We start from the raw sequence: 22,110 nt of genomic DNA, 5'->3' as shown, positions 1-22,110 counted from the left end.
TGACATCATCAATCGACCATTCATTTGTCTTCGGAGGTCGACGACGATTGTCCATAGAACATTTCTTTAACTGTAATTCTTTCATTTATGAATCTATAGCAATTTGAATTTTTTTGGCGAGTGCTCGAACTTTGAGGCCTGGTCCCGCCCCTTCAGTATTTACGAAAAGTCAATTTTATTGTCTCATTTTAATCGTCCATCGCTTCTGTTCGATCGCACACTATTTTTGAGACGATCGTGCGAAAAATGACCAAACTGTTAAACCAAATATAGACCCTAGAAATGGCCAAAACGGGGTCAAAATGGCCACTTTAGTCCAAAATGGCCGACTTCCTGTTTGATATTGACCATGGGTGCAAGAGGCTTTTCTGTGCGTATTGTTGAGTTCTACAAGTGTACCAAATTTCATCACTCTACTATGAAAAAAGGTCAAAGCGGAGGGGTATTTTTAATTTTCCAGGGGGCGCTGTTGAAACATTTTTTTACCAACTTTCACGTTGCCAGTGAAATACGTAAATTTCACGCACTTTCTATATTGGGCCAGAATTTGGTGACTTTTTGGATATGCTAAGACCCCCTAAAGGCCATCCAAAGACGCGGAAGAAAAAAAAAGAAAGAAAAAAAAAAAAAATAAAATAATAAACGGAGCAGATACAATAGGCCTTCGCAGCTTCACTGCTCGGGCCTAATTAAAGCTGCAAGCAGCGTCGTTCGGCCCTCGCAGTGAAGCTGCTCGCCCTCTGTCCGCACCCCCTCCGCTCCATCCCCGACGCTCTCCAAACCCAGCTCCGCGCCGCTCCGTTCTGGCCGGCAGCCGGGGGCACCAGGGCACGTCTGGCACAACAGAAACATCAACCACCCCGACACCAGAAACCGTGAACGGCCTCCTCGTCCACACCTCACCCTGACTCAGCATCCCCTTTGAGCCCAGCATTACACGTCTCACCACTAGGAGATACTCTATCTTTACCACACTGGTGATGTGATGTTCAGTCTCGGGCAAATCGGAAGCTGTTTGTGGAAGTTACAGTCAAACGTAAGGTCACAGCGTCACGCCAGAATTTGCCATGGCATCAAAGACCCTCCCTTTCTGAACAGCTAGCAGATCTGAATGGTCATTACAACATCATGAAGACAGTGCATGACCTTAGTGTCATGTTGACTAAATTAGAGGGGACAAATATGGGCAGTTCACCATAAAACAGTAGACTTCCTGTAGTCAGGGGGCGGGGCTTAGGTGAAGTCAGCTGTCCACATTGTCGCTGTCTTCAGATGTAGTCAGTGATCACACAGACAAAGTTTGAATTTGATCTGATCATGCACATGGAAGTGATTAAGTCAAGTAACGTAATGGCGACTGGTCAATGTTTGAGGCTTAGCCACGCCCACACCTTTATACTTATTTAAAATCCGACGGTTGAATTTTTTCCTCTATGTCTTAAGAGTATATAGCAGGAGTTTGAAGGTGATCGGTGGAAAGGACGACGAGACGTCATTCTCCTAATAACGTGTGCGAAAACCACTAAATCGAGTACTTGGACCAAAATGGCTGACCTCCTGTGCAACATTGCGCTTGGCTCCAAGAGACTTTTTTGTAGGTCCTGAGACACTACATTAGTGTGCCAAATTTCGTGATCCTCAGTCCAAGCATGGCTTGGGGCTGACAGTTTTAATGGTCCTAGGGGGCGCTGTTTCAGAAAATAGGCCACGCCCACAAACTTCAGCTGTCCAATTCTATTAGGGGTCAGATTAGGATCACTCATCAGAAATTGTGTGGCGATGTCACAATGATTGAAGAAATAAGAGACAAACGTATTTCCATGGCTTGATGGTGAAATTCGCCATGCTCCCAAAGCCCCGCCTTTATTCGAAACCTGCCAGTGCTATAGATCAAGTGACCTCAACTTGTCTGCTGCTATTTGCCAGTGATTGCTGGTGATTGGTTAAAAGGAGTCCAATAGGGAGCTGTGAAAAAAAGAGTGGCGTGGCGACAGATCAAAGTTTGAGGCTTAGCCACGCCCACACCTTTATACTTATTTAAAATCCGACGGTTGAATTTTTTCATCTATGTCTTAAGAGTGTATAAAAGATGTTTGGAGGTGATTGGTGAAAAGGGTGTTGGTGCAACACTCTCCAAACAACGTGTGCGAAAACCACTAAATCGAGTACTTGGACCAAAATGGCCGACTTCCTGTGCGACTTTGCACTTGGCTCCAAGAGACTTTTTTGTAGGTCCTGAGACAGCACATTAGTGTACCAAATTTCGTACTCCTCAGTCAAAGCATGGCTTGGGGCTGACAGTTTTAATGGTCCTAGGGGGCGCTATTTCAGAAAATAGGCCACGCCCACCAGATGTTGACATCTGATTCTTTTGGGGGCCGGACTAGGATCACTCCCAAGAGGTGTCGTGGCGATATCTCTAGAAATGACGAAATGGGAGGCAAACATATGTCCACGTCGGTACGCCTGACTTCGCCGCACCGCCACAGCCCCGCCTTCTGCAGAAAACTCTCATAAAGTGACGCCAAGCAACCCCAACTTGTCTTCAGTTACCTGCTACAAATCTGAGATGATTATTTGAAAGGGCGAATTTTGGAAAATTTCCCAGTAAAACTTGACCTTTTAAGTCCTGAGGGGGCGGGGCTTATGTGACATCACCAATCGACCATTCATTTGTCTTCGGGGGGCGATGACGATTGTCCTTAGAAATTGTTTTAACTGTAATTCTTTCATTTATGAAATTATAGCAATTTGAATTTTTTTGGCGAGTGCTCGAACTTTGAGGTCTGGCCCCGCCCCTTCAGTATTTACGAAAAGTCCATTTTATTTTCTCATTTGAATCGTCCATCGCTTCTGTTCGATAGTACACTATTTTTGAGACAATCGTGCGAAAATTGACCAAACTGTTCAACCAAATGTAGACCCTAGAAATGGCCAAAACGGCTAAAAATCTCCATTTCAACCCAAAATGGCCGACTTCCTGTTTGATATTGACCATGGTTGCAAGAGACTTTTCTGTGCGGACTGTTGAGTACTACAAGTAAACCAAATTTCATAACTGTACGATAAACTAAGCTTTATGGAGAGGGGTATTTTTCACTTTCTAGAGGGCGCTGTTCAGCCACTTTTTTATGAACTTTTACATCGCCAGTGAAATACGTAAATTTCACGCACTTTCTATATTGGGCCAGAATTTGGTGACTTTTTGGATATGCTAAGACCCCCTAATGGCCACCCAAAGACGCGGAAGAAAAAAAAAATAATAATAATAATTAAAGCTGCAAGCAGCGTCGTTCGGCCCTCGCAGCGAAGCTGCTCGCCCTCCGTCCTTACCCCCTCCACTCCATCCCCAATGCTCTCAAAACCCAGCACCCCGCCGCTCCTTCCTGACCAGCAGCCCGGGACAACAGGGCGCGTCAGCAGAACAGAAACGTCCACCAGAACAGAATTCACCATGGCATCAAAGCCCCTCCCTTTCTGAAAAGCTATCAGATCTGAATGGTCATTACAACATCATGAAGACAGTGCATGACCTTTGTGTCATGTTGACTAAATTAGAGGGGACAAATATGGGCATTTCACCATAAAACAGTAAACTTCCTGTAGTCAGGGGGTGGGGCTTAGGTGATGCCAGCTGTCCACATTGTCACTGTCTTCAGATGTGGTCAGTGATAACACAGACAAAGTTTGAAATTGATCTGATCATGCACATGAGAGTTACCAAGTCAAGTAACGTAATGGCGACTGGTCAAAGTTTGAGGCTTAGCCACGCCCACATCTTTATACTTATTTGAAATCCGACGGTTGAATTTTTTCCTCTATGTCTTAAGAGTATATAGCAGGAGTTTGAAGGTGATCGGTGGAAAGGTCGACGAGACATCATTCTCCTAATAACGTGTGCGAAAACCACTAAATCGCGTACTTGGACCAAAATGGCCGACCTCCTGTGCGACATTGTGCTTGGCTCCAAGAGACTTTTTTGTAGGTCCTGAGACACTACATTAGTGTGCCAAATTTCGTGATCCTCAGTCAAAGCAAGGCTTGGGGCTGACAGTTTTAATGGTCCTAGGGGGTGCTATTTCAGAAAATAGGCCACGCCCACAAACTTCAGCTGTCCAAATCTATTAGGGGTCAGAGTAGGATCACTCATCAGAAATTGTGTGGCGATGTCACAGTGATAGAAGAAATGAGAGACAAACGTATTTCCATGGCGTGATGGCGAATTTCGCCATGCTCCCAAAGCCCCGCCTTTATTCGAAACCTGCCAGTATTATAGACCAATTGACCTCAACTTGTCTGCTGCTATTAGCCAGTGATTGCTGGTGATTGGTTAAAAGGAGGCCAATAGGGAGCTGTGAAAAAAAGAGTGGCGTGGCGACAGGTCAAAGTTTGAGGCTTAGCCACGCCCACACCTTTATACTTATTTAAAATCTGACGGTTGAATTTTTTCATCTATGTCTTAAGAGTGTATGACAGAGGTTTGAAGGTGATTGGTGAAAAGAGTGATGGAGCATCCTTCTCCAAACAACGTGTGCGAAAACCACTAAATCCAGTACTTGGACCAAAATGGCCGACTTCCTGTGTGACTTCGCACTTGGCTCCAAGAGACTTTTTTGTAGGTCCTGAGACACCACATTAGTGTACCAAATTTCGTACTCCTCAGTCAAAGCATGGCTTGGGGCTGACAGTTTTAATGGTCCTAGGGGGCGCTATTTCAGAAAATAGGCCACGCCCACCGGATGTTCACATCAGATTCTTTTGGGGGCCAGACTAGGATCACTCCCAAGAAGTGTCGTGGCGATATCTCTAGAAATGACGAAATGGGAGGCAAACGTAAGGCCACGTCGGTACGCCTGATTTCGCCGTGCCGCCACTGCCCCGCCTTCTGCAGAAAACTCCCATAAAGTGACGCCAAGAAACCCCAACTTGTCTTCAGTTACCAGCTACAAATTTGGGATGATTATTTGAAAGGGCGAATTTTGGAAAATTTCCCAGTAAAACTTGACCTTTTAAGTACTTAGGGGGCGGGGCTTATGTGACATCACCATTCAACCATTCATTTGTCTTCGGGGGGCGATGACGATTGTCCATAGAATGTTACTTTAACTGTAATTCTTTCATTTATGAAATTATAGCAATTTGAATTTTCTTGGCGAGTGCTCGAACTTTGAGGCCTGGCCCCGCCCCTTCAGTATTTACGAAAAGTCAATTTTATTTTCTCATTTGAATCGGCCATCGCTTCTGTTCGATCGCACACAATTTTTGAGACGATCGTGCGAAAAATGACCAAACTGTTCAACCAAATATAGACCCTAGAAATGGCCAAAATGGCTAAAAATCGCCAATTCAACCTAAAATGGCCGACTTCCTGTGTGATATAGACCATGGTTGCAAGAGACTTTTCTGTGCGGACTGTTGAGTACTACAAGTGTACCAAATTTCATAACTGTACGATAAACTAAGCTTTATGGAGAGGGGTATTTTTCACTTTCTAGGGGGCGCTGTTCAGCCAATTTTTTACGAACTTTCACATCGCCAGTGAAATACGTAAATTTCACGCACTTTCTATATTGGGCCAGAATTTGGTGACTTTTTGGATATGCTAAGACCCCCTAAAGGCCATTCAAAGACGCGGAAGAAAAAAGAATAATAATAAGAAGAAACGGAGCAGATACAATAGGCCTTCGCAGCTTCACTGCTCGGGCCTAATTAAAGCTGCAAGCAGCGTCGTTCGGCCCTCGCAGCGAAGCTGCTCGCCCTCCTTCCGCACCCCCTCCGCTCCATCCCCGACGCTGTCCAAACCCAGCTCCGCGCTTCTCCATCCTGGCAGGCAGCCGGGGGCACCAGGGCAAGTCTGGCGGAACAGAAAGTCAACCACCCCGACACCAGAAACCGTGAACGGTCTCCTCGTCCACACCTCACCCTGACTCAGCATCCCATCTGAGCCCACCATTACATGTCTCACCACTAGGAGATACTCTATCTTTACCACACTGGTGATGTGATGTTCAGTCTCGGGCAAATCGGAGGCTGTTTGTGGAAGGTACAGTCAAACGTAAGGTCACAGCGTCACGCCAGAAATTGCCATGGCATCAAAGCCCCTCCCTTTCTGAAAAGCTATCAGATCTGAATGGTCTTTAAAACATCATGAAGACACTGTATGACCTGAGTGTCATTTTCATTAAATTAGAGGGGACAAATATGGGCATTTCACCATAAAACAATAGACTTCCTGTTGTCAGGGGGCGGGGCTTAGGTGATGTCAGCTGTCCACATTGTCGTTGTCTTGAGATGTGGTCAGTGATCACACAGACAAAGTTTGAATTAGATCTGATCATGCACATGGGAGTTATTAAGTCAAGTAATGTCATGGCGAAAGGTCAAAGTTTGAGGCTTAGCCACGCCCACACCTTTATACTTATTTAAAATCCGACGGTTGAATTTTTTCCCCTTTGACTTAAAAGTACATAGCATAAGTTTGAAGGTGATCGGTGTAAAGGGCAACGGGCCATCAATGTCCAAACAACGTGTGCGAAAACCACTAAATCGAGTACTTGGACCAAAATGGCCGACCTCCTGTGCGAAATTGCGCTTGGCTCCAAGAGACTTTTTTGTAGGGCCAGAGACCCTACATGAGTGTACCAATTTTCGTAATCCTCAGTCAAACCTTGTCTTGGGGCTGACAGTTTTAATGGTCCTAGGGGGCGCTATTTCAGAATATAGGCCACGCCCACAAATCTCAGATGCCCATTTCTATTGGGGGTCAGACTAGGATCACTCACCAGACATTTTGTGGCGATGTCACGATAATTGAAGAAATGAGAGGCAAACGTATTGCCATGGCGTGATGGCGAATTTCGCCATGCTCCCAAAGCCCCGCCTTTTTTCAAAACCTGCCAGTACTGTAGACCAAGTGACCTCAACTTGTCAGCTGCTATTTACCAGAGATTCCAGGTGATTGGGTAAAAGGAGTCCAATAGGGAGCTGTGAAAAAAAGAGTGGCGTGGCGAAAGGTCAAAGTTTGAGGCTTAGCCACGCCCACACCTTTATACTTATTTAAAATCCGACGGTTGAATTTTTTCCTCTATGTCTTAAGAGTATATAGCAGAAGCTCGAAGGCGATTGGTGAAAAGGGCGACGGAGCATCACTCTCCAAACAACGTGTGTGAAAACCACTAAATCGCGCACTTGGACCAAAATGGCCGACTTCCTGTGCGACTTTGCACTTGGCTCCAAGAGACTTTTTTGTAGGTCCTGAGACACCACATTAGTGTACCAAATTTCGTAATCCTCAGTCAAAGCATGGCTTGGGGCTGACAGTTTTAATGGTCCTAGGGGGCGCTAATACAGAAAATAGGCCACGCCCACAAACGTAAGCTGACCTTTTCTATTGGGGGTCAGACTAGGATCACTCACAACAATGGTCGAGGTGATATCACGATAAATGAAGAAATGAGAGGCAAACGTATTTCCATGGCGTGATGGCGAATTTCGCCATGCTCCCAAAGCCCCGCCTTTTTGCAAAACCTTCCAGTACTGGAGACCAAGTGACCTCAACTTGCCTGCTGCTATTTACCAGAGATTCCTGGTGATTGGGTAAAAGGAGTCCAATAAGGAGCTGTGAAAAAAAGAGTGGCGTGGCGAAAGGTCAAAGTTTGAGGCTTAGCCACGCCCACACCTTTATACTTATTTAAAATCCGACAGTTGAATTTTTTCCTCTATGTCTTAAGACTATATAGCAGAAGTTTGAAAGTGATTGGTGAAAAGGGCGACGGAGTATCACTCTCCAAACAACGTGTGTGAAAACCACTAAATCGCGCACTTGGACCAAAATGGCCGACTTCCTGTGCGACTTTGCACTTGGCTTCAAGAGACTTTTTTGTAGGTCCTGAGACACCACATTAGTGTACCAAATTTCGTAATCCTCAGTCAAAGCATGGCTTGGGGCTGACAGTTTTAATGGTCCTAGGGGGCGCTATTTCAGAAAATAGGCCACGCCCACCAGATGTTCACATCAGATCTTTTGGGGGGCCGGACTAGGATCACTCACAAGAAGTTTCGTGACGATATCTTTGGAAATGACGAAATGGGAGGCAAACGTAAGGCCAAGGCGGTACGCCTGAATTCGCCGCGCCGCCACAGCCCCGCCCTCTGCCGAAAACTCCCATAAAGTGACGCCAAGCAACCCCCACTTGTCTTGAGTTACCAGCTACAAATTTGTGGTGATTAAGTGAAATGGGGCAATTTGGGACCTTTCACAGTAAAACTTGATCTTTTTGGTCCTGAGGGGGCGGGGCTTGTGTGATGTCATCATCCGACCTTTCAATTTACTTTGTGGGTGGATGACGAATGACCACAGAAAGTTTGGTAACTCTATTCCATTCAGTTATGAAGTTATAGCAATTTAAATATTTTTGGCGAGTAGTCAAACTTCGAGGCCTGGCTCCGCCCCTTCAACATATACGAAAACTCAGAATCCTTATCTCATTTTGTTCGCCCATCCCTTCTGAGCAATTTTACACAATTTTTGAGACGATCGTGCGAAAAATGATCGAGCAATCCAATCAGAAACGGACCCTAAAAACGGCAAAAACGGCAAAAAATCGCCATTTCAACCCAAAATGGCCGACTTCCTGTTTGATATTGACCATGGTTGCAAGAGACTTTTCTGTGCGGACTGTTGAGTACTACAAGTGTACCAAATTTCATAACTGTACGATAAACTAAGCTTTATGGAGAGGGGTTTTTTTCACTTTGTAGGGGGCGCTGTTCAGCCATTTTCTTTGCGATTTTTTTGGGACCTTTAAAATATCAAATTTTTCACCAGGCCTGACAAGTGTGCAAAATATTGTGAGTTTTGGGGTATGTTAAGGTCCCCAAAAAGCTGTTCAAAGGGGGCACGGAATAACAAAAAATAATAATAATCAGAGCAAAAACAAGAGGCCTTCGCAGCGCTTTCGCTGCTCGGGCCTAATTAAAGCTGCAAGCAGCGTCGTTCGGCCCTCGCAGCTCCGCGCCGCTCCGGCCTGGCCGGCAGCCCGGGGCACCAGGGCACGTCCGCAGAACACAAACGTCGACCACCCCAACACCAGAAACTGCTAACGGCCACCTTGTCCGCAACTCACCCTGACTCAGCATCCCCTTTGAGCCCACCATTATATTTTATGTCTCACCACTAGGGAATCCTCTATCTTTACCACACTGGTGGTGTGATGACAGTGACCAACTTTAATGCTATTCTGACCATGTTTTTTAAAGTTATCGAAGGATAACGTTATCTAGGTGGCGCTGTGACCAACTACAGAAAAGTCCCATTGAGGTCAGCTTTGGTGACATTATATAACATTCACCAACCGTTTGTGCCTCATTGGCTAAAGGGCATGATTGTTCATTGCCATATTCAGTTTCGGGCAAATCGGAGGCCGTTTGTGGAAGTTACAGTCAAATGTAAGGTCATGGCGTCACGCCAGCATTCACCATGGCATCAAAGCCCCTCCCTTTCTGGAAAGCTATCAGATCTGAATGGTCTTTAAAACATCATGAAGACACTGTATGACCTGAGTGTCATTTTCATTAAATTAGAGGGGACAAATATGGGCATTTCACCATAAAACAATAGACTTCCTGTTGTCAGGGGGCGGGGCTTAGGTGATGTCAGCTGTCCACATTGTCGTTGTCTTGAGATGTGGTCAGTGATCACACAGACAAAGTTTGAATTAGATCTGATCATGCACATGGGAGTTATTAAGTCAAGTAATGTCATGGCGAAAGGTCAAAGTTTGAGGCTTAGCCACGCCCACACCTTTATACTTATTTAAAATCCGACGGTTGAATTTTTTCCCCTTTGACTTAAAAGTACATAGCATAAGTTTGAAGGTGATCGGTGTAAAGGGCAACGGGCCATCAATGTCCAAACAACGTGTGCGAAAACCACTAAATCGAGTACTTGGACCAAAATGGCCGACCTCCTGTGCGAAATTGCGCTTGGCTCCAAGAGACTTTTTTGTAGGGCCAGAGACCCTACATGAGTGTACCAATTTTCGTAATCCTCAGTCAAACCTTGTCTTGGGGCTGACAGTTTTAATGGTCCTAGGGGGCGCTATTTCAGAATATAGGCCACGCCCACAAATCTCAGATGCCCATTTCTATTGGGGGTCAGACTAGGATCACTCACCAGACATTTTGTGGCGATGTCACGATAATTGAAGAAATGAGAGGCAAACGTATTGCCATGGCGTGATGGCGAATTTCGCCATGCTCCCAAAGCCCCGCCTTTTTTCAAAACCTGCCAGTACTGTAGACCAAGTGACCTCAACTTGTCAGCTGCTATTTACCAGAGATTCCAGGTGATTGGGTAAAAGGAGTCCAATAGGGAGCTGTGAAAAAAAGAGTGGCGTGGCGAAAGGTCAAAGTTTGAGGCTTAGCCACGCCCACACCTTTATACTTATTTAAAATCCGACGGTTGAATTTTTTCCTCTATGTCTTAAGAGTATATAGCAGAAGCTCGAAGGCGATTGGTGAAAAGGGCGACGGAGCATCACTCTCCAAACAACGTGTGTGAAAACCACTAAATCGCGCACTTGGACCAAAATGGCCGACTTCCTGTGCGACTTTGCACTTGGCTCCAAGAGACTTTTTTGTAGGTCCTGAGACACCACATTAGTGTACCAAATTTCGTAATCCTCAGTCAAAGCATGGCTTGGGGCTGACAGTTTTAATGGTCCTAGGGGGCGCTAATACAGAAAATAGGCCACGCCCACAAACTTAAGCTGACCTTTTCTATTGGGGGTCAGACTAGGATCACTCACAACAATGGTCGAGGTGATATCACGATAAATGAAGAAATGAGAGGCAAACGTATTTCCATGGCGTGATGGCGAATTTCGCCATGCTCCCAAAGCCCCGCCTTTTTTCAAAACCTTCCAGTACTGGAGACCAAGTGACCTCAACTTGCCTGCTGCTATTTACCAGAGATTCCTGGTGATTGGGTAAAAGGAGTCCAATAAGGAGCTGTGAAAAAAAGAGTGGCGTGGCGAAAGGTCAAAGTTTGAGGCTTAGCCACGCCCACACCTTTATACTTATTTAAAATCCGACGGTTGAATTTTTTCCTCTATGTCTTAAGACTATATAGCAGAAGTTTGAAAGTGATTGGTGAAAAGGGCGACGGAGTATCACTCTCCAAACAACGTGTGTGAAAACCACTAAATCGCGCACTTGGACCAAAATGGCCGACTTCCTGTGCGACTTTGCACTTGGCTCCAAGAGACTTTTTTGTAGGTCCTGAGACACCACATTAGTGTACCAAATTTCGTAATCCTCAGTCAAAGCATGGCTTGGGGCTGACAGTTTTAATGGTCCTAGGGGGCGCTATTTCAGAAAAAAGGCCACGCCCACCAGATGTTCACATCAGATCTTTTGGGGGGCCGGACTAGGATCACTCACAAGAAGTTTCGTGACGATATCTTTGGAAATGACGAAATGGGAGGCAAACGTAAGGCCACGGCGGTACGCCTGAATTCGCCGCGCCGCCACAGCCCCGCCCTCTGCCGAAAACTCCCATAAAGTGACGCCAAGCAACCCCCACTTGTCTTGAGTTACCAGCTACAAATTTGTGGTGATTAAGTGAAATGGGGCAATTTGGGACCTTTCACAGTAAAACTTGATCTTTTTGGTCCTGAGGGGGCGGGGCTTGTGTGATGTCATCATCCGACCATTCAATTTACTTTGTGGGTGGATGACGAATGACCCCAGAAAGTTTGGTAACTCTATTCCATTCAGTTATGAAGTTATAGCAATTTAAATATTTTTGGCGAGTAGTCAAACTTCGAGGCCTGGCCCCGCCCCTTCAACATATACGAAAACTCAGAATTCTCATCTCATTTTGTTCGCCCATCCCTTCTTAGCAATTTTACACAATTTTTGAGACGATCGTGCGAAAAATGATCGAGCAATCCAATCAGAAACGGACCCTAAAAACGGCAAAAACGGCAAAAAATCGCCATTTCAACCCAAAATGGCCGACTTCCTGTTTGATATTGACCATGCTTGCAAGAGACTTTTCTGTGCGGACTATTGAGTACTACAAGTGTACCAAATTTCATAACTGTACGATAAACTAAGCTTTATGGAGAGGGTTTTTTTTCACTTTCTAGGGGGCGCTGTTCAGTCATTTTCTGTGCGATTTTTTTGGGACCTTTAAAATATCAAATTTTTCACCAGGCCTGACAAGTTTGCAAAATATTGTGAGTTTTGGGGTATGCTAAGGTCCCCAAAAAGCCGTTCAAAGGGGCACGAGAATAACAAAAAATAATAATAAAGAAAAATAATAAACAGAGCAAAAACAAGAGGCCTTCGCAGCGCTTTCGCTGCTCGGGCCTAATAATTAAAGCTGCAAGCAGCGTCGTTCGGCCCTCGCAGCAAAGCTGCTCGCCCTCCTTCCGCACCCCCTCCGCTCCATCCCCGAAGCTCTCCAAACCCAGCTCCGTGCTTCTCCATCCTGGCCGGCAGCCGAGGGCACCAGGGCACGTCTGGCGGAACAGAAAGTCAACCACCCCGACACCAGAAACCGTGAACGGCCTCCTCGTCCACACCTCACCCTGACTCAGCATCCCTTCTGAGCCCACCATTACACGTCTCACCACTAGGAGATACTCTATCTTTATCACACTGGTGATGTGATGTTCAGTCTCGGGCAAATCAGAGGCTGTTTGTGGAAGTTACAGTCAAACGTAAGGTCACAGCGTCACGCCAGAAATCGCCATGGCATCAAAGCCCCTCCCTTTCTGAAAAGCTATCAGATCTGAATGGTCATTACAACATCATGAAGACAGTGCATGACCTTAGTGTCATCTTGACTAAATTAGAGGGGACAAATATGGGCATTTCACCATAAAACAGTAGACTTCCTGTAGTCAGGGGGCGGGGCTTAGGTGATGTAAGCTGTCCACATTGTCACTGTCTTCAGATGTGGTCAGTGATAACACAGACAACGTTTGAAATTGATCTGATCATGCACATGGGAGTTATTAAGTCAAATAACGTAATGGCGACTGGTCAAAGTTTGAGGCTTAGCCACGCCCACACCTTTATACTTATTTAAAATCCGACGGTTGAATTTTTTCCTCTATGTCTTAAGAGTATATAGCAGAAGTTTGAAGGTGATCGTTGGAAAGGACGACGAGACATCATTCTCCTAATAACGTGTGCGAAAACCACTAAATCGAGTACTTGGACCAAAATGGCCGACCTCCTGTGCGACATTGCGCTTGGGTCCAAGAGACTTTTTTGTAGGTCCTGAGACACTACATTAGTATGCCAAATTTTGTGATCCTCAGTCAAAGCATGGCTTGGGGCTTATAGTTTTAATGGTCCTAGGGGGCACTGTTTCAGAAAATAGGCCACACCCACAAACTTCAGCTGTCCAATTCTATTAGGGGTCAGAGTAGGATCACTCATCAGAAATTGTGTGGCAATGTCACAATGATTGAAAAAATGAGAGACAAACGTATTTCCATGGAGTGATGGCAAATTTCGCCATGCTCCCAAAGCCCCGCATTTATTCGAAACCTGCCAATACTATAGACCAAGTGACCTCAACTTGTCTGCTGCTATTTGCCAGTGATTGCTGGTAATTGGTTAAAAGGAGTCCAATAGGGAGCTGTGGAAAAAAAGAGTGGCGTGGCGACAGGTCAAAGTTTGAGGCTTAGCCACGCCCACACCTTTATACTTATTTAAAATCCGACGGTTGAATTTTTTCCTTTATGTCTTAAAAGTATATAGCAGACGTTTGAAGGCGATTGGTGAAAAGGGCGATGGAGCATCACTCTCCAAACAATGTGTGCGAAAACCACTAAATGGCGTACTTAGACCAAAATGGCCGACTTCCTGTGCGACTTTACACTTGGCTCCAAGAGACTTTTTTGTAGGTCCTGAGACACCACATTAGTGTACCACATTTCGTAATCCTCAGTCGAAGCATGGCTTGGGGCTGACAGTTTTAATGGACCTATGGGGCGCTATTTCAGAAAATAGGCCACGCCCACCGGATGTTCACATGAGATCTTTTGGGGGGCCGGACTAGGATCACTCACAAGACGTTTTGTGGCGATATCTCTAGAAATGACGAAATGGGAGGCAAACGTAAGGCCACGTCGGTACGCCTGACTTCGCCGCGCCGCCACAGCCCCGACTTCTGCAGAAAACTCCCATAAAGTGACGCCAAGCAACCCCAACTTGTCTTCAGTTATCTGCTACAAACTTGGGTTGATTATTTGAAAGGGCGAATTTTGGAAAATTTCCCAGTAAAACTTGACCTTTTAAGTCCTGAGGGGGCGGAGCTTATGTGACATCATCAATCGACCATTCATTTGTCTTCGGGGGGCGATGACGATTGTCCATAGAACATTACTTTAACTGTAATTCTTTCATTTATGAAATTATAGCAATTTGAATTTTCTTGGCGAGTGCTCAAACTTTGAGGCCTGGCCCCGCCCCTTCAGTATTTACGAAAAGTCAATTTTATTTTCTCATTTGAATCGTCCATCGCTTCTGTTCAATCGCACACTATTTTTGAGACGATCGTGCGAAAAATGACCAAACTGTTCAACCAAATATAGACCCTAGAAATGGCCAAAATGGCTAAAAATCGCCATTTCAACCTAAAATGGCCGACTTCCTGTTTGATATTGACCATGGTTGCAAGAGACTTTTCTGTGCGGACTGTTGAGTACTACAAGTAAACCAAATTTCATAACTGTACGATAAACTAAGCTTTATGGAGAGGGGTATTTTTCACTTTCTAGGGGGCGCTGTTCAGCCACTTTTTTATGAACTTTCGCATTGCCAGTGAAATACGTAAATTTCACGCACTTTCTATATTGGGCCAGAATTTGGTGACTTTTTGGATATGCTAAGACCCCCTAAAGGCCAGCCAAAGACGCGGAAGAAAAAAGAAAGCGTAATAATAATTAAAGCTGCAAGCAGCGTCGTTCGGCCCTCGCAGCTCCGCGCCGCTCCGGCCTGGCCGGCAGCCCTGGGCACCAGGGCACGTCCGCAGAACACAAACGTCGACCACCCCAACACCAGAAACGGCTAACGGCCACCTTGTCCGCACCTCACCCTGACTCAGCATCCCCTTTGAGCTCACCATTACATTTTATGTCTCACCACTAGGGAATCCTCTATCTTTACCACACTGGTGGTGTGATGACAGTGACCAACTTTAATGCTATTCTGACCATGTTTTTTAAAGTTATCGAAGGATAACGTTATCTAGGTGGCGCTGTGACCAACTACAGAAAAGTCCCATTGAGGTCAGCTTTGGTGACATTATATAACATTCACCAACCGTTTGTGCCTCATTGGCTAAAGGGCATGATTGTTCATTGCCATATTCAGTTTCGGGCAAATCGGAGGCCGTTTGTGGAAGTTACAGTCAAATGTAAGGTCATGGCGTCACGCCAGCATTCACCATGGCATCAAAGCCCCTCCCTTTCTGGAAAGCTATCAGATCTGAATGGTCATTAAAACATCATGAAGACACTGTATGACCTGAGTGTCATTTTCACTAAATTAGAGGGGACAAATATGGCCATTTCACCATAAAACAATAGACTTCCTGTTGTCAGGGGGCGGGGCTTAGGTGATGTCAGCTGTCCACATTGTCGTTGTCTTGAGATGTGGTCAGTGATCACACAGACAAAGTTTGAATTAGATCTGATCATGCACATGGGAGTTATTAAGTCAAGTAATGTCATGGCGAAAGGTCAAAGTTTGAGGCTTAGCCACGCCCACACCTTTATACTTATTTAAAATCCGACGGTTGAATTTTTTCCCCTTTGACTTAAAAGTACATAGCATAAGTTTGAAGGTGATCTGTGTAAAGGGCGACGGGCCATCAATGTCCAAACAACGTGTGCGAAAACCACTAAATCGAGTACTTGGACCAAAATGGCCGACCTCCTGTGCGAAATTTCGCTTGGCTCCAAGAGACTTTTTTGTAGGTCCAGAGACCCTACATGAGTGTACCAATTTTCGTAATCCTCAGTCAAACCTTGTCTTGGGGCTGACAGTTTTAAAGGTCCTAGGGGGCGATATTTCAGAATATAGGCCACGCCCACAAATCTCAGCTGCCCAATTCTATTGGGGGTCAGACTAGGATCACTCACCAGACATTTTGTGGCGATGTCACGATAATTGAAGAAATGAGAGGCAAACGTATTGCCATGGCGTGATGGCGAATTTCGCCATGCTCCCAAAGCCCCGCCTTTTTTCAAAACCTGCCAGTACTGTAGACCAAGTGACCTCAACTTGTCAGCTTTTATTTGCCAGAGATTGCTGGTGATTGCGTAAAAGGAGTCCAATAGGGAGCTGTGAAAAAAAGAGTGGCGTGGCGACAGGTCAAAGTTTGAGGCTTAGCCACGCCCACACCTTTATACTTATTTAAAATCCGACGGTTGAATTTTTTACTTTATGTCTTAAGAGTATATAGCAGATGTTTGAAGGCGATTGGTGAAAAGGGCGATGGAGCATCACTCTCCAAACAACGTGTGCGAAAACCAGTAAATCACGTACTTGGACCAAAATGGCTGACTTCCTGTGCAACTTTGCACTTGGCTCCAAGAGACTTTTTTGTAGGTCCTGAGACACCACATTAGTGTACCAAATTTCGAAATCCTCAGTCAAAGCATGGCTTGGGGCTGACAGTTTTAATGGTCCTAGGGGGCGCTATTTCATAAAATAGGCCACGCCCACCGGATGTTCACATCAAATTTTTTGGGGGGCTGGACTAGGATCACTCACAAGAGGTTTTGTGGCGATATCTTTAGAAATGACGAAATGGGAGGCAAACGTAAGGCCACGTCGGTACGCCTGACTTCGCCGCGCCGCCACAGCCCCGCCTTCTGGAGAAAACTCCCATAAAGTGACGCCAAGCAATCCCAACTTGTCTACAGTTACCTGCTACAAATATGGGGTGATTAGTTGAAAGGGCGAATTTTGGACAATTTCCCAGTAAAACTTGACCTTTTAAGGCCTGAGGGGGCGGGGCTTATGTGACATCATCAATCAACCATTCATTTGTCTTCGGGGGGCGATGACGATTGTCCATAGAAAATTACTTTAAATGTAATTCTTTTATTTATGAAATTAAAGATATTTGAATTTTTTTGGCGAGTGCTCGAACTTTGAGGCCTGGTCCCGCCCCTTCAGTATTTACGAAAAGTCAGTTTTATTTTCTCATTTTAATCGTCCATCGCTTCTGTTCGATTGCACACTATTTTTGAGACAATCGTGCGAAAAATGACCAAACTGTTCAACCAAATATAGAGCCTAGAAATGGCCAAAACGGGGTAAAAATGGCCACTTTAGTCCAAAATGGCCGACTTCCTGTTTGATATTGACCATGGGTGCAAGAGGCTTTTCTGTGCGTATTGTTGAGTTCTACAGGTGTACCAAATTTCATCACTCTACTATGAAAAAAGGTCAATGCGGAGGGGTATTTTTAATTTTCCAGGGGGCGCTGTTGAAACATTTTTATACCAACTTTCATGTTGACAGTGAAATACGTAAATTTCACGCACTTTCTATATTGGGCCAGAATTTGGTGACTTTTTGGATATGCTAAGACCCCCTAAAGGCCACCCAAAGACGCGGAAGAAAAAAAAAGAAAAAAGAAAAATAAACGGAGCAGATACAATAGGCCTTCGCAGCGCTTCGCTGCTCGGGCCTAATAAACGGAGCAGATACAATAGGCCTTCGCAGCTTCACTGCTCGGGCCTAATAAATAATAATAATAAACGGAGCAGATACAATAGGCCTTCGCAGCTTCACTGCTCGGGCCTAATTAAAGCTGCAAGCAGCGTCGTTCGGCCCTCGCAGCGAAGCTGCTCGCCCTCCTTCCGCAACCCCTCCGCTCCATCCGCGACGCTCTCCAAACCCAGCTCCGCGCTTCTCCATCCTGGCCGGCAGCCGGGGGCACCAGGGCACGTCTGGCAGAACAGAAAGTCAACCACCCCGACACCAGAAACCGTGAACGGCCTCCGCGTCCACACCTCACCCTGACTCAGCATCCCCTATGAGACCACCATTACACGTCTCACCACTAGGAGATACTCTATCTTTACTACACTGGTGATGTGATGTTCAGTCTCGGGCATATCGAAGGCTGTTTGTGGAAGTTACAGTCAAACGTAAGGTCACAGCGTCACGCCAGAAATCGCCATGGCATAAAAGCCCCCCCTTTCTGAAAAGCTATCAGATCTGAATGGTCATTACAACATCATGAAGACAGTGCATGACCTTAGTGTCATCTTGACTAAATTAGAGGGGACAAATATGGACATTTCACCATAAAACAGTAGACTTCCTGTAGTCAGGGGGCGGGCTTAGGTGATGTAAGCTGTCCACATTGTCACTGTCTTCAGATGGGGTCAGTGATCACACAGACAAAATTTGAAATTGATCTGATCATGCACATGGGAGTTATTAAGTCAAGTAACATAATGGCGACTGGTCAAAGTTTGAGGCTTAGCCACGCCCACACCTTTATACTTATTTAAAATCCGACGGTTGAATTTTTTCCTCTATGTCTTAAGAGTATATAGCAGGAGTTTGAAGGTGATCGGTGGAAAGGACGACGAGACATCATTCTCCTAATAACGTGTTCGAAAACCACTAAATCGAGTACTTGGACAAAAATGGCCGACCTCCTGTGCGACATTGTACTTGGCTCCAAGAGACTTTTTTGTAGGTCCTGAGACACTACATTAGTGTGCCAAATTTCGTGATCCTCAGTCAAAGCATGGCTTGGGGCTGATTGTTTTAATGGTCCTAGGGGGGCGCTATTTCAGAAAATAGGCCACGCCCACAAACTTCAGCTGTCCATGTCTATTAGGGGTCAGAGTAAGAAATCGCCATGGCATCAAAGCCCCTCCCTTTCTGAAAAGCTAGCAGATCTAAATGGTCATTACAATATCATGAAGACAGTGCATGACCTTAGTGTCATGTTGACTAAATTAGAGGGGACAAATATGGGCATTTCACCATAAAAAATAGACTTCCTGTAGTCAGGGGGCGGGGCTTAGGTGATGTCAGCTGTCCACATTGTCACTGCCTTGAGATGTGGTCAATGATCACACAGACACAGTTTGATATAGATCTGATCATGCACATGGGAGTTAAGTCAAGTGATGTAATGGCGAAAGGTCAAAGTTTGAGGCTTAGGCACGCCCACACTTTTATACTTATATAAAATCCGATGGTTGAATTTTTCTCCCTTTGTCTTAAGAGTATATAGCAGAAGTTTGAAGGCGATTGGTGAAAAGGGCGATGGTGCAACACTCTCCAAACAACGTGTGCGAAAACCACTAAATCGAGTACTTGGACCAAAATGGCCGACTTCCTGTGCGACTTTGTACTTGGCTCCAAGAGACTTTTTTGTAGGTCCTGAGACCCCACATTAGTGTATCAAATTTCGTAATCCTCAGTCAAAGCATGGCTTGGGGCTGACAGTTTTAATGGTCCTAGGGGGCGCTATTTAAGAAAATAGGCCACGCCCACAAACTTCAGCTGTCCATTTCTATTGGGGGTCAGACTAGGATCACTCATCAGACATTTTGTTGTGATGTCACAATGATTGAAGAAATGGGAGACAAACGTATTTTCATGGCGTGATGGCGAATTTCGCCATGCTCCCAAAGCCCCGCCTTTATTCAAAACCTGCCAGTACTATAGATCAAGTGACCTCAACTTGTCTGCTGCCATTTGCCAGTGATTGCTGGTGATTGGTTAAAAGGAGTCCAATAGGGAGCTGTGAAAAAAGAGTGGCGTGGCGACAGGTCAAAGTTTGAGGCTTAGCCACGCCCACACCTTTATACTTATATAAAATCCGACGGTTGAATTTTTTCATCTATGTCTTAAGAGTATATAGCAGATGTTTGAAGGCGATTGGTGAAAAGGGCAATGGTGCAACACTCTCCAAACAACGTGTGCGAATACCACTAAATCGAGTACTTGGACCAAAATGGCCGACTTCCTGCGCGACTTTGCACTTGGCTCCAAGAGACTTTTTTGTAGGTCCTGAGACCCGACATTAGTGTATCAAATTTCGTAATCCTCAGTCAAAGCATGGCTTGGGGCTGACAGTTTTAATGGTCCTAGGGGGCGCTATTTCATTAAATAGGCCACGCCCACAAACTTCAGCTGTGCAGTTCTATTAGGGGTCAGAGTAGGATCACTCATCAGAAATTGTGTGGCGATGTCACAATGATTGAAGAAATGAGAGACAAACGTATTGCCATGGCGTGATGGCAAATTTCGCCATGCTCCCAAAGCCCCGCCTTTTTTTCAAACCTGCCAGTACTGCAGACCAAGTGACCTCAACTTGTCAGCTGCTATTTGCCAGAGATTGCTGGTGATTGGGTAAAAGGAATCCAATAGGGAGCTGTGAAAAAAAGAGTGGCGTGGCGACAGGTCAAAGTTTGAGGCTTAGCCACGCCCACACCTTTAAACTTATTTAAAATCCGACGGTTGAAATTTTTCCTTTATGTCTTAAGAGTATATAAGAGAAGTTTGAAGGCGATTGGTGAAAAGAGTGATGGAGCATCACTCTCCAAACAACGTGTGCGAAAACCAGTAAATCGAGTACTTGGACCAAAATGGCTGACTTCCTGTGCAACTTTACATTTGGCTCCAAGAGACTTTTTTGTAGGTCCTGAGACACCACATTAGTGGACCAAATTTCAAAATCCTCAGTCAAAGCATGGCTTGGGGCTGACAGTTTTAATGGTCCTAGGGGGCGCTATTTCAGAAAATAGGCCACGCCCACCGGATGTTCACATCAAATTTTTTGGGGGACTGGACTAGGATCACTCCCAAGAGGTTTTGTGGCGATATCTTTAGAAATGACGAAATGGTAGGCAAACGTAAGGCCACGTCGGTACGCCTGACTTCGCCGCGCCGCCACAGCCCCGCCTTCTGGAGAAAACTCCCATAAAGTGACGCCAAGCAACCCCAACTTGTCTTCAGTTTCCTGCTAGAAATATGGGGTGATTAGTACAAAGGGCGAATTTTGGACAATTTCCCAGTAAAACTTGACCTTTTAAGGCCTGAGGGGGCGGGGCTTATGTGACATCATCAATCAACCATTCATTTGTCTTCGGGGGGCGATGACGATTGTCCATAGCAAATTACTTTAACTGTAATTCTTTCATTTATGAAATTATAGCAATTTGAATTTTTTTGGCGAGTGCTCGAACTTTGAGGCCTGGCCCCGCCCCTTCAGTATTTACGAAAAGTCAGTTTTATTTTCTCATTTGATTCGTCCATCGCTTCTGTTCGATCGCACATTATTTTTGAGACAATCGTGCGAAAAATGATCAAACTGTTCAACCAAATATAGAGCCTAGAAATGGCCAAAATGGGGTAAAAATGGCCACTTTAGTCCAAAATGGCCGACTTCCTGTTTGATATTGACCATGGGTGCAAGAGGCTTTTCTGTGCGTATTGTTGAATTCTACAGGTGTACCAAATTTTATCACTCTACTATGAAAAAAGGTCAAAGCGGAGGGGTATTTTTAATTTTCCAGGGGGCGCTGTTGAAACACTTTTATACCAACTTCCACATTGCCAGTGAAATACGTAAATTTCACGCACTTTCTATATTGGGCCAGAATTTGGTGAGTCTTTGGATATGCTAAGACCCCCTAAAGGCCGTCCAAAGACGCGGAAGAAAAAAAAAGAAAAAAAAAAAAAGAAAGAAAGAAAGAAAAAAAAAAAGAAACGGAGCAGATACAATAGGCCTTCGCAGCGCTTCGCTGCTCGGGCCTAATTAAAGCTGCAAGCAGCGTCGTTCGGCCCTCGCAGCTCCGCGCCGCTCCGGCCTGGCCGGCAGCCCGGGGCACCAGGGCACGTCTGGCAGAACAGAAACGTCAACCACCCCGACACCAGAAACCGCAAATGGCCTCCTAGTCCGCACCTCACCCTGACTCAGCATCCCCTCTGAGCTCACCATTAAATTGAATTGTAAGGTCACGGCGTCATGCCAGAATTCGCCATGGCATCAAAGCCCCTCCCTTTCTGAAAAGCTAGCAGATCTGAATGGTCATTACAACA

At 45.5% G+C, this 22,110-nt stretch overlaps 1 protein-coding gene across 1 annotated transcript in view; it reads right to left on the bottom strand.

Moving 5' to 3' along the window:
• me1 (malic enzyme 1, NADP(+)-dependent, cytosolic) overlaps window positions 1-22,110 on the bottom strand; it is a 293,809-nt gene that overhangs the window by 87,432 nt on the left and 184,267 nt on the right. The window lies entirely within an intron of this gene.

This window comes from Nothobranchius furzeri, chromosome 5 (assembly GCF_043380555.1).
Source record: "Nothobranchius furzeri strain GRZ-AD chromosome 5, NfurGRZ-RIMD1, whole genome shotgun sequence".
Taxonomy (NCBI): domain Eukaryota; kingdom Metazoa; phylum Chordata; class Actinopteri; order Cyprinodontiformes; family Nothobranchiidae; genus Nothobranchius; species Nothobranchius furzeri.
The sequence above is the reverse complement of the archived record's forward strand: the minus strand, read 5'-3'. Positions and strand labels throughout refer to the sequence as shown.